The 13,032-nt window shown below is 35.1% G+C and overlaps 1 pseudogene; it reads left to right on the forward strand.

Moving 5' to 3' along the window:
* Window positions 1-12,368: 12,368 nt before the first annotated feature.
* Window positions 12,369-12,745, forward strand: LOC119871636 (annotated as a pseudogene).
* The last annotated feature ends 287 nt before the right edge of the window (window positions 12,746-13,032 follow it).

Here is a 13,032-nt window from a genome sequence, read left to right on the forward strand (position 1 = left end):
ATGAAAAAATTGTATGTGTATCTAATAAGCATATGAAAAAGTTCTCTTTGTCAGAATGCATCAACAAAATATGAACTGAAACCACAATGATATCTTTTCTTATTAACAAAGCTGGAAATACCAAATTTTTTGAGGGTAGAGTGTAACTAAAATTCATACATTTTCTGATGAGAATGTAAAATGGTATAACCATTTGCAAAAGATTTTGGCAGTTTCTTACAACATTAAACATTCACTTACCATATGACCAAGTGATTCTATATCAAGGTATTTATCAAAGAAAAAAAAAATATGTGCCCCTACCAAAAGTTTGGTACAAAAATTCTGTAGAAGATTTATTACATTTGGAACACTTCAAATATCAGTAGGAGAATGGATAATCAGATTCCATGCCATATTTATAAAATGGAAAAATACATTATTTAGCAATAATCTTAAGAGTAATTTATACATGCACACATAGACACATACAAATATATATACACACAAATATATATATATACACATGCACACACATATATATATATACATTCAAGAGCATAATTTCAAAAATATTATGTTAACCAGAAGAAGCCAAGCCAAAATAAATAAATAAATAAAAGATTCAAGTTATATGATTTTCAGGGGCAGCAAAAGAAGTCTATGTGACTAAAATCAGAACATAGTTGGGGTGCCTGAGTGGCTCAGTCAGTTAAGCATCTACCTTTGGCTCAGGTCATGATGCCAGGGTCCTGAGATCAAGCCCCTGTGGGGCTCCCTACTGAGTGCTTCTCTCTCCCACTCTGCCTCTACCTCCCCCTCTGCTTTCCCCACCCCCATCTCCCTAATCCTTAACTCATGTGCACTCTCTCTCTCAAATAAATAAAATCTTAAAAAAAAAAAATCCAAATGGAGCTTACCTATAATAGGTTCTCACTGAGGTACAGGAGAGATTTCTGAGATGAATGAAATATTCTGTATCTAGATTAGGAAGGTTAATATACAGGCTTATCTACTGATAAAACTTACCAAATTTACACTTAAGACCTAATGATTACACTGTGTGTTAATTTTACTATAATTTTAAAACTTTTACTGATAAAATAAATAGTATGCTTATCAATAAGCATAATTGGATCAGGCACAGTGCTGTGTGACAAGCATTATTTGACCCTCCTTCAAAAACTACAAGGCAGGTACAATTACCATTGCAATTTTCCACATGGGAAGATTAAAGTTTAGGGAGGTTAAATTATTTGCCCAAGGTAACCCACAGAGTTATTATATAGTCCTCAGCAGAGGAGATTTTATTATTTTATTTATTTATTTTTTATTTTTTTAATAGATTTTTATTTATTTATTCATAAGAGACCAAGAGAGAAAGGGAGGGGGGTGGCAGAGACACTGGCAGAGGGAGAAGGAGTTTCCCTCCATGCAGGGAGCAAGATATGTACTCAATCCCGTGACTCCAGGATCATGCCCTGAGCTGAAGGCAGATGCTCAACCACTGAGTCACCCAGCTGTCCCATCAGAAAAGATTTTGATTTTGAATGCAGCAATCTGATTTAAGAAACCCCTTGAGCATGATTGTATGCAGTTTCTGAGTAACATGGTGGTAGTTAAAAAAAAAAAAGTTATTAACCATTTTCTCTAATCATGAGTTATAATTTGAAATTTTAGAGGCAACTTGATGTAATACAAAGAACATAGAGTCTAGAGTCAGGAATCTTGGGTCTGTAATGAACTCTGTGACTTTAGGAAAATTATATATCATTTCCCTAGGACTCATTTTTCCATCAATAACATGAGGGATGATACAGGTGATATAGATGGATCTTTTCAGTTCTAACATTCAGTAACCTGTAATTCCAACAGCATTTTAGGGGTACTGGCATGGAAAGAGTGTCTATAGTTCCTCCAAATAGGTTAACTCTTTTCATTACAGCTTGACATTAACAGGGGCAATGTCTATGTGACTGAACCACTGGCTTGGTTATCTCAATCTCAGCCTCCCTTCGGTCTCATGTGAAACCTCATTGCTCAGCATACTGGATGAGGCAGATTGGCAGGTGGACTCTACTTCCCCATAGTTGAATCTGGGCTGACCTTGAATTTGCTTTGTCTAGTAGGATGTACAGATATGTGAGTTCTGACGTCTGGCGTAAAAGGGTATCTCCACTTGTATCTTCATCTCTTAGGAATGCTCCTGCCATCATGTAAAACATCAGTTCTCCATGACAACAGGGCATTTACTTGCTTTAATTTCAGTGCCTTACCTCAGCACCTAAGAAGAGGGCTTGCTCTACAGTACATGTCCATTGAATATTTGCTAAAATCTAAAGAATTGAATCTTACAAAGTATCCTCCAGAAACAACTCAGTTTAGATTTGCAATAACATTGTATGAATGCCACATTGGCCATTCTTTTGAAATCACTGGGTATAATTTTTTTTAAATATCAAAACCATCATCTGAAAATTGCAGGCATCTCAACATTTACTTAGCATGGCACACAATGTAAGAACTTGATCAATGCTGTGAATTACCTTTTAATGATTCTCAGATGTTCCAGGCAATCATGACACAAGTAAAGCAGACTTTTCCCAGGCTAATGTCTCTCATTGCTAATGATGTGCCTCCCAGGGATTTTCTTTTAGATTCTGGAGTCACTGGAGTGTCATTTAGTATGACAATGTTAGTGGATGGGACTGGTGCTGTGGCATGAACTCCCCCCTACTGGCTCCAGAATCAAGTACCTCATACAAGACAATTTTAAACCATAGGGGAAAATAAGGATAAATGAAAATGACAGCAAATGATTATAATGATAATTTATGGCATTCTTTTTTTTTTAAAGATTTTATTTATTTATTCATGAGAGACATAGAGACAGAGAGAGAGGCAGAGACATAGGCAGAGGGAGAAGCAGGCTCCTCACAGGGAGCCTTATGTAAGACTCCAGACTGATCCCCAGACCCAGGATCATGTCCTGAGCCAAAGGCACACACTCAACTGCTGAGCCACCGACGCGTCCCTTTGGCAGTCTTTAAATGCTTTTAATTTCCTCTTTTTTTGTGTGTGTTCAATTGAAAGGTCAATCAACTTTTAAATGCTTGATTTCATTTTTAAAAATTTTAATTGTGATGGAAAACACAAATATGAATATAATTATTGAAACATCAGTTTATTTAACAGAGTTACCCCAGCAAAAATAAATGTGAAAACTTTGAAAAAATACCATATGGCTCTACCAAACAGTAAAAATTTCAGTTTAAAATCACTAGATTGCTTTATTGAGGAAATTAATTTCAGCACCTCAAATTAATACTCAAAGGAAAATATGGCTTCTTTAAAGTTACAGAATATATGTGAAAATTTCTACTGTCTTTGTCAAAGAGTGAGAGGTTCCAGCAAGAAAAATTAATCCATGTTTTAAGTCTATTAGAAATTTTACTAACATGCCTAGGGCACAACTGATAAAGTTGATTTTTTTTATATTTGTCTCAATCTGCAAATGAGCTAATAATAATACTGTTGTGTGGATTACATAAATTAATATATGTAATTATTTTACACAATCTATGGCTTATTTTGTAAACTCAATAATTCTTTTGTTATCATTATGCATTTTCCTATTATTTAACAACATTCATCAAAATTTATTATTATCTAATAATTACCAGGCCTCAGTCTAAGTATCATTCAAACAAAGTTACTATGTGCCCTTGTAAAGATTATAGTTTATTTTTTATTTATTTATTTATTTATTTATTTATTTTTTAAAAAATTTATTTATTTATTCATGAGACACACACAGAAAGAGAGAGAGAGAAAGAGAGGCAGAGACACAGGCAGAGGGAGAAGCAGGCTCCATGCAGGGAGCCTGATGCAGGACTCAATCCTGGGACTCCAGGATCATACCCTCGGCTGAAGGCAGGTGCTAAACTGCTGAGCCACTCAGGGACCCCCAAATATTACAGTTTAGCCACTTAACTTTCTATCATGCTCACTCTTAGCACACAAAACAAGCCCTTTCCTGCTCCTCCTGTTTCATAGCATCCAACTGCAAGGTAGAACAAATTCAGACTAAGACATAGGCTCTTATACAATCTTTCTCACAAAAATTCATTTCAAGTCTATGTACTCATTATTCTTTCTTCCACAGGAGATTCCAAGCATATCTCATAGCTTTTCCCAGCACTGTCAGCTAACAAAATGAGTAGGTATTTACCACGTATTAACATATACAATTCCACTTAATAGAAAACTCTAAACACTTTTCAATGTAGAACATTACTGCTGCAGTGAAAACACTTCAGGGTGGGAAATCTGAAAAGGGAAGGGGGAGACTACTTGACATTTCTGCTTTTTCTTTGTGTACCTCCCATGTGTCCCTAACACAGAAACACCCACATAAACACAGCAAACACACACAAACAAGTACACACCTTATAGCTATTTTGTTGTGTGTGTGTGTTTTTTTTTTTTTTTTTAATTTTAGCAAAGGATAGGAGGTGGAGATATCACTTGATATAGCAGAATCTGGTGCAACGGCCGTAGATATACAATTACTGTCTCTCTCTTATGAGGCACTTGTGAGGGTTCCTAAAGAGAAACCCTACAAAAGGCTGCCAGGAGTTTCCTGGGATACACAATACATCTGAGTGGTGGTGATGATTCCCTCAGTTTGTGCATTGTCAGGTCGATCTGTCTCTGTACCAATCAAAAATGTTTTATGTGGAATCTTTCAAGACAGCCCACAGTCAACCCCTTTTCCTGGGAGCCATATCTGACTCACTGAAAATACAATTTTGTTGCCAAGTTCTGAAAGTACAGCATGTTTCCAATGCACCCAGTCTCTTCCTCTGCTACCAGAAAGCTCTAGTCACAGTCTCTTGTCTTTAAACGGTTACAATTCTGAGTCATATACAGATCCCTCTGTCCCCTTAATTTAGCAAGGAACTCCTATCATTCTCTTTGACTGATTCTTTTGAACTCTAGTCCTGTGACCTAAAATGGAGGGAAGAATTCTTAATAGCTAAAAAGTGGAGTCAATCCCGGTGTGCATAAATAGTTAAACAGATAAGCAAAATATGGTGCCTATATATAATAGATTATTTTTCAACCTTAAGAAGGAAGGAAATTCTGGCATATGCCACAACATGGATGAGTCTTAAGGACATAGTGCTAAGTGAAATAAACCAGTCACAACAAGACAAAAAAAAAAGTGCATGATTCCACTTATATGAGATACTTAGGGTTGTCAAAATCATAGACACAGGAAGTGGAATGGTTGCTAGGTGCAGCAGTGAGGAGGAAATGGGGAGTTATTGTTTAATGGATATAGTGTCAGTTTTATAAGAAGAAATGCATTTTGGAGATGGATGATGGCAATGGTTACACAACATTATGACAGTAATTAGAGAGAATTCCTTTGATATTAACTCTTCAATTCATATTAGTAAAGCAACGACTTATTTATAAAGTTCATTCTGACTCGCTTGAGTCATTTTTCTAATAGAAAATTCTTTTGAACTTAATTCTCCAGACACCTAAGCAAATCAGTATGCTTTCAAGTTAGTTTATCAATTCATGCATTCATTCAACAGGTACTTTTAATTGTCAACTAAGGTGTCAGACACTGGGGCATCTGGGTCGTTCAGTAGGTTAAGCATCTGACTCTTGATTTCAGCTCAGGTCATGATCTCAGGGTGATGAGATAGAGCCCCACATCTGGCCCCATGCTGAGTGTAGAGCCTGCTTAAGACTCTCTCTCTCATTCTCTCCTTCTGCCCCTGCCCTCACCTCTCTCTCCCTCTCTAAAAAAATAAAATAAAATAAGGTGTCAGACACTGCACCAAGTGCTGGCAATATAAAGGTGACTAGGCCATGATTTTTGTCCTTCACCCATACACAGATTCATTAGGAGGACAGCCTGGGCACTTTCAGGGCACCATATGTACATTTTGGAAAAACAATTAAAGAAGATGAATATTTATATTTGTTGACATTCTAAGAAATTACACATGGTTGGTTTTAGGACTTTGATATTGAATGAATATCAACTAAAACTTTTTGAAATTACTGTAGTTCATCAATGTTCTATTTATAAAATTAGATACTTTAATACTTTTATTACCTTCTCCATATTTGCATTAATCACTATCAAATTAATTACTCAGTGAAAAAGTCATGTAATATAACATGGGGACTGAAATTGATCTTAGAAAATATTCAACCAGTACTTCTCTTTGTACAAAAAAGAGAAACAAGGCCCAGAGAGGCTTAATGACTGATCCAAAGTTACCCACTAATTAATAAGAGTCAAATATGAAATTCAGATTTTCAAACTGTGAAACCTCACATTCCTCCCACAAACCACAAATAAACAACTTTATAGTTTAAGACAAAGGTGGAGATTGTCACCATAAAATATTTATATTACTTCTTGAATATGCTGCAATACATGAAGTTCTTTTCTGTTTATTTTATCCAGTCTTCAAAGCATAATTTACTTTTCATTGTGTCTTGCCATTTAACTCTTCAATATAGAAGAAGGCCAGTGATTATTTATGACACTGGGGATGCAAAAGGAAGGAGTGCTTATTCCTGAAAGGCAAGTCAAGGGGACGTTCATTTAGGTAATTTCACTAGGTTATGAGTTTAATTTAATGATACAACTTAGAGTGAACCACAATGCTGATAACATTCTCAACTCCTACTCATCCTTTAAGATAATCTGATTTCTTTCTTGGAATCTTTTTTTTTTTTTTGGAATCTTGATTCTACCTAGGTAATTACCCAACTGACAACCAACTATTTTATTTTCATTATTTTTTTAAAAGTACATTGTATATCTAAGTCTACAGTAATGTAAGCAGTGATTATAAGTTTTATTTCTATTTGAGACAAATTTGTTCATTTCAACTAGGCTAGCATTAAGCTCTTACTATGAGCAAAGAAATATGAAAAACAAAATGTTCATTCCTTACAAAAATCTATGCTTTCAAACATTTTTCATTTTCCTTTAGACCATATTAACCTTGTCATCTCCAGATTATGGGGGAGGACCCATTTAGTCATTTATAATTTTATTTCAGACTTTGTACTTCAGTCTTTAAATGAATTAAAAATTCCCAGAAAATTCAAACTCCAGTGTGGTATGTAGCAGCTTAAAGTGACTGTTTTTGTTTTGTTTTATTTTGCTTTGAAGCATACTTAATTAATGAATACATAATTAAATTCAGAGCCACATTTTACTTATTTTATGAATAATTCTTGAGAAAAATGCCATGCTTCTTGAATTTTTAAAAAAGCTCAAGATTAATTTGTGTTGAGGCATTGGTTAAGTAACAAGAAAATAAAAGTAGCACAATTTACATTTATTGAAACATAAGACAATGTTAAAAATAAGGAAACATATGTTCCATTAAAACTATTAAAATATTTAGTGATATGGAAAATATTGGTGACATTTTGCTAAATAAGCAGACTAAAAAGGTATGTAATTATATGATTTTAATAAAATTATAAATTATTAGTAGTTGAGAAAGAGAGAGCGATGAATGGATGGTAGACAGATATGCAGAAGGAATATATTTTGGCTGCCAGAATTAACTGATTGGATATGGGCTGAAAATTCACTAACTATGCATTAATTATATTTTAATACCTATTATTTAAATTTCCAAACCTTAGTTTTCTCAGTGTAAAATGTAGGTAACACTTACCTACTTCACAAATCATTAGGAGTAAAATAAGATAATCCCAATCAAGTACTTAACATAATAGAAGCATATAATTAGCAATTTCATTGCTCATATGATATGAGCAATATCACTTATGGCTGATATTGCAATATAACTATATATTCTTATACATGATTTACTGTGTGAAAAATTTTACAGTAGACATTATAGTCTCACTATAAACATAAAACATTTAAATTCTTTTTTTTTTTTAAGATTTAATTTACTTATTCATGAGAGACACACAGGCAGAGAGGCAGAGACACGGGCAGAGGGAGAAGCAGGCGCCATGCAAGGAGCCCGATGTGGGACTCGATCCTGGGTCTCCAGGATCACGACCTGAACCAAAGACAGGTGCTCAACCACTGAGTCACCCAGGCATCCCAACATTTAAATTCTTAAATTTGATTTTTGTTTTAATAAACATTTATCAATCACCTATTATTATGTATAGGTTTGTGAGAAAGATATGGACATATACATATGCCATGATGCTCTGAAGTCACAGAGAATGATAATCACAGTGGGTAGAAAGTGCAAATAAGAGAGTGAGCACAAACTTCAGAGCCTGAGAGTCAAAGTTCAAAAATGAGAAAGTAAAAACCAGGTGTAACATTTTTTCCGATGTCTTCCAATGTTAAACATACTGTACACTCAAGAGGAAGCAGAGGATGACATAAATGAATTCTTTTTTTTTTTTTTTTAGAGTTTTAAAATTTTGTTTGAGAGAGAGAGTAAGTCAGAGGAGGGGCAGAGGGAAAAGGAAAAGCAGACTCCTTGCTGAGCAGGGAGGAAGGAGGGCTCCATCCCAGGACCCTGGGATCATAACCTGAGTCCAAGGCAGACAACAACTGACTGAGCCACCCAGGTACCCTGAATGAATTCTTTATTGCCTTATCTATCTTTATTTCCTATGTGCCACTAAGAGTATGAACATTCTACCAAGTCTGATGTGACATTATTGTTGAGTAAAATGAATTTCATGGGCTATTTTGGCATTTTCAAGATTATTTTAATTATTCTCATTTTTACCTAACATGCAGAATTGAGAACCTAATATCCTCACAATTAAGGAGAATAAAGTATAAAATATAGAGTATTGCTTTCAAATATAACTATGCATAGTTATTTGTTAAATAAATCTCAGTAACAGATAATTCAATCAAATCTCTTCACTTCACTAAAGATAATTTGAAGTCTGGAAATGCTAAGTGACTGTCTAATATAATATAATGAAAAGGCAGTAGAAGCAGGCCAACAGCATTCTAATCTTTCTCTGTTTTTCTCTATTAGAAAAGACACATTTCTCAGAGGGAGAAAAACTGGTCCTGTGTGTGTAAGATATATGCCTTTGTAAATCCACTCTGACCAGAGGATAAAGTCACAAGGTACAGAAGTGGTCACTGACATGTACCCTCACTATTAGCTGCCTCAGAAAAGGAATTAGTGTTTTATGTTAAGCACCAACTCTGCTTGTTCATATGTGGGATCTCCTTCAATCTTCACAACTTATTGAAATACGGAGTGATGTTTTGCCAATTTCATACATAAGAAAAACACAAAAATTTAAAGAAATTAAATTATATTCACAAAGTAACACAACTAATAAGTGTCCAAGCTTAGCTTGGGGACTAGATTTTCTTGATACCAGATGTCATGTCCCTATACCCTATTCCATGCTATTAGAAGAAACTTTTTCAGATCCTCTGCCACCTATGTCTGCCATGTCTCTCTTCTTCATTTCCACCTCCACCCTTTAAATTATGGCTCAAACTGTTTCTTTTAAAAAAACTTCAAGTTGGGATGGCTCAGTGGGTCAGGATCAGCCTGCCTTTGGCTTAGAGCTTGATCCTGGAGTCCCAGGATCAGGTCCAGAATCGGGCTCCCTCCATGCAGCCTGATTCTCCCTCTGCCCATGTCTCTGTCTCTCTGTGTTTCTCATAAGTAAATAAATAAAATCTTTTTTTAATAAATAAAATCTTAAAAAGAAACTTCAAAAGAAATCCTTGTATTTCTCATTTAATTCATGCACATCTACTATGCATTAAATAAATAGCCATTGTAAAACTGAATCATCAAGGTGTTTTTTATGCTCCTTATACTTTACTATATATGTCATCAGAAATTCTATACACTTTAGAGGGGCTCAGTTGGTTAAACATCAGACTCCTTTTTTCTTTTTTTTTTTTTTTAAGATTTATTTATTTATTCAGAGAGAGCAAAAGAGAGGCAGAGACACAGGCAGAGAGAGAAGTAGGCTGCACGCAGGGAGCCTGACATGGGACCCGATACGGGGTCTCCAGGATCACACCCCGGGCTGCAAGCGGTGCTAAACCGCTGAGCCACCGGGGCTGCCCAGCATCAGACTCTTGATTTTGGCTCAGGTCATGATCTCAGGGCCAAGACATCAAGCCTCCTGTCAGGCTCTGTGATAAGCGGGAATCTGCTTGAAATTCTCTTCTTTTCCCTCTACCTCTCCCCAACTCACTCTCTCTCTCTAAGAAATAAATAAAATATTTTAAAATAAATGTAATAAATACATGTTAGAAAAAATACTATTTGCAAAGCTTTCAGTCAAATATTTTAGTACTTATTGAGCACTACACAGTTTAATAGGGTATTAAGTTCTAAATCTCCAGCCCAGATAACTGAAAAGTTAGTGCACTTACAATCTTTCGAATTTTGAATTCTATTTTGTTTTTGAAAATTATGTTTCATTGCTTATGGACTGGTGCCCCCTTCAATGAAAAACCTAAACACTATTTGTATAACTACTTCCACACTGCCTTAAGTTATTTATTGCCCTACAAAGACATTAACAAATGGAAAAAGTTATGGTTAACTTCCTATACAGAAGTAAATAGGACAAGACCACTAGGGAAAGAGTATTTGCAAAGTGGAATAAATGAATCTGGATCCAGTTCTAATGATAGGTTTACACTCTGCAGGCCTTCCTCTATTTTTGGATCAATATACAAATAACTTTTCAAGTCTACCTAGTATCTATTTCTCCTCTCTTGCCTTCTTGTAATCTCTATATGCAATACAGACTCGAACTCATAACATCGATTAAGAGTTGCATGCTCTACCAACTGAGCCAGACAGGCACACTGTTTTCCTTTTGTTTATGCAAACAAGAGTGAGAAAAGTGGGGAAAAATATATAATAAATGTTTTCAATCTCCAAGAACTATTGGGAATATCTTAGAGGAAATCATATACATGAGTAAATTGTTGTACTTGGTGCATTGGCCTTCAGAGCTCTTCATCTCTTTCTCATTCATTAGATACAGCTATTAAAGATAGAATAATAAAGGAACCCTCTTAAATCCCAGTCACAATTTGAGAAATGATATCAGTCATCAGTAGGAAATTGAGGAGATTCTAGTGAACTGAATTTCTGGTTGTGGGGGGGGGGTCTGTAAAAAATTAATAATTCACTACCTTAGAAAATTCTGAGTATGCCAATGTTACATCTGAAAAAACTAAGTCTTTGTGCTTTTTTATAGTTTTCACTTTTTGCTGATTATAAAATGAATCCATGTTCCAGGTACAATATTTGGTGACAATAAAAATTATAAAGAAGAAAGTCAAAATTACAGAAATTCCCCTTTGAATAATAGCTGTTTGCTTTGGTCATCACATATGCTTTAATACCAGTTGTACAATTAGAAAATAGTTCATCAGGTTTTATCTTCCATGTTTTTGGGTTTTGTTTTTTTTTTTTAGTTCTCTTTTTTGAGGCATCAACATTATTTCCCAGTATGTGCCATTACAAATAACATTAATAAAAAAGTTTTGTGTGTAAACCTATCATTATATCTCTACTTAAGTTCTCTGTAATCATTTCTTGGCATCGAATTATTGAGTCAAAGCACACAAGTATTTTTTATAATTCTTGGTTCTTAATATTGCCAAAGTTCTGGAATTTGGTAGTAACCAGAATTTAAACATTGAATCTCCAGAGTACTAGCTCCATTCTTCAGCTTGTTTGACAACTCAAAGCTTAATGTTCTCATATTCTCTTTTTTCCTGAGATATCTCTCGACTTCACTTTGTGTTAACTGGTTTATTTAATACACACGAAGTGTATTAGCACTATATGATGAGCCATATGCTCTATGTGTCCTAAAGATACAGCAGTGAATAAAACAGGGGTGGTCTTTTCCTTCTTTGAGCTTATTTTATAGGTGAGAAGATAGATATTAAACAGGAAAACACATGCTAATAAATATGAACTAACCAGCTGTGGCATGTGCTATACAGAAACTAAGTATGTTGCAGTGAGAAGTAGCAGAGAGGAGAACAGTCCCATTAAGATGGGACTCAAGGAAGGCCTCACTGGGTCCTTAATAAATCTTGCCTTGTGATGCTTCATTTATTCTAATAAATAAGTGCCTTATGGCAACTTTCCCTTATCATTTATATCAAAATCCATGAGTAAATGGGTTAGATTTTACATGAAAAATCACAGGAAATTATTTTTATAGCTTTTGCCTCTTAAGACAAAATCCAAAAAGGTGGGAGTCATGAGAATAGAATACTTCATAATAAAAATGATCGAGGTATTTCTGGTTCCGGTGTGGGGACTTTCGTTCTTGGTGGTCAGTTGTTGCAGTTGGTGGGTAGTAACTGAGCCAAGATGCTGCAGAATCTGCTGGCTCTTCGCCAGATTGCCCAGAGGACCTAAGTACTGCTTCACTCAGGCAGTTTGAAAATAAAGTTCCAGAGAAACAAAAGCTATTTCAGGAGGATAATGGAATTCCAGTGCATCTAAAGGGTGAAGTAGCTGGTACCCTCCTGTATAGAGCCACTATGATGCTTACAGTTGGTGGAACAGCATATGCCATGTATCAGCTAGCTGTGGCTTCTTTTCCCAAGAAGCAGGATTAACTTCAATTCATCTCAGCAGGCAGTTGGTTCAGTTTCATTCAGCTCTCTATGGACCAGTAATCGATAAATTCAATATTTATTGACTTAATACTAACTGCCACCAATAAAGCAGTGTTTACCATGAAATAAAAATAAAAATGATCTATAGAAGAAATCAAAGTCCAACTATAGATTATGATTTTTTTAAGATTATTTTACTCAAAAGTGTTAATAAGATTCTTCTGCCAAGAGCTTATATAACTGACAAGTATTTCTTTCCAACAGAATGGGAAAATGATATAACCGTTAACAGAAGATAAATTACAAAAGGCCAATAAATACATGGGGGAAAAAAGATAACCATACTAGTAGCCAGGAGAAGTCATATTAAAACAACTACATGAGGGATATCTGGGTGGCTCAGCGGTTGAGCA

Source organism: Canis lupus, chromosome 4, assembly GCF_011100685.1.
Source record: "Canis lupus familiaris isolate Mischka breed German Shepherd chromosome 4, alternate assembly UU_Cfam_GSD_1.0, whole genome shotgun sequence".
NCBI classification, from domain to species: domain Eukaryota; kingdom Metazoa; phylum Chordata; class Mammalia; order Carnivora; family Canidae; genus Canis; species Canis lupus.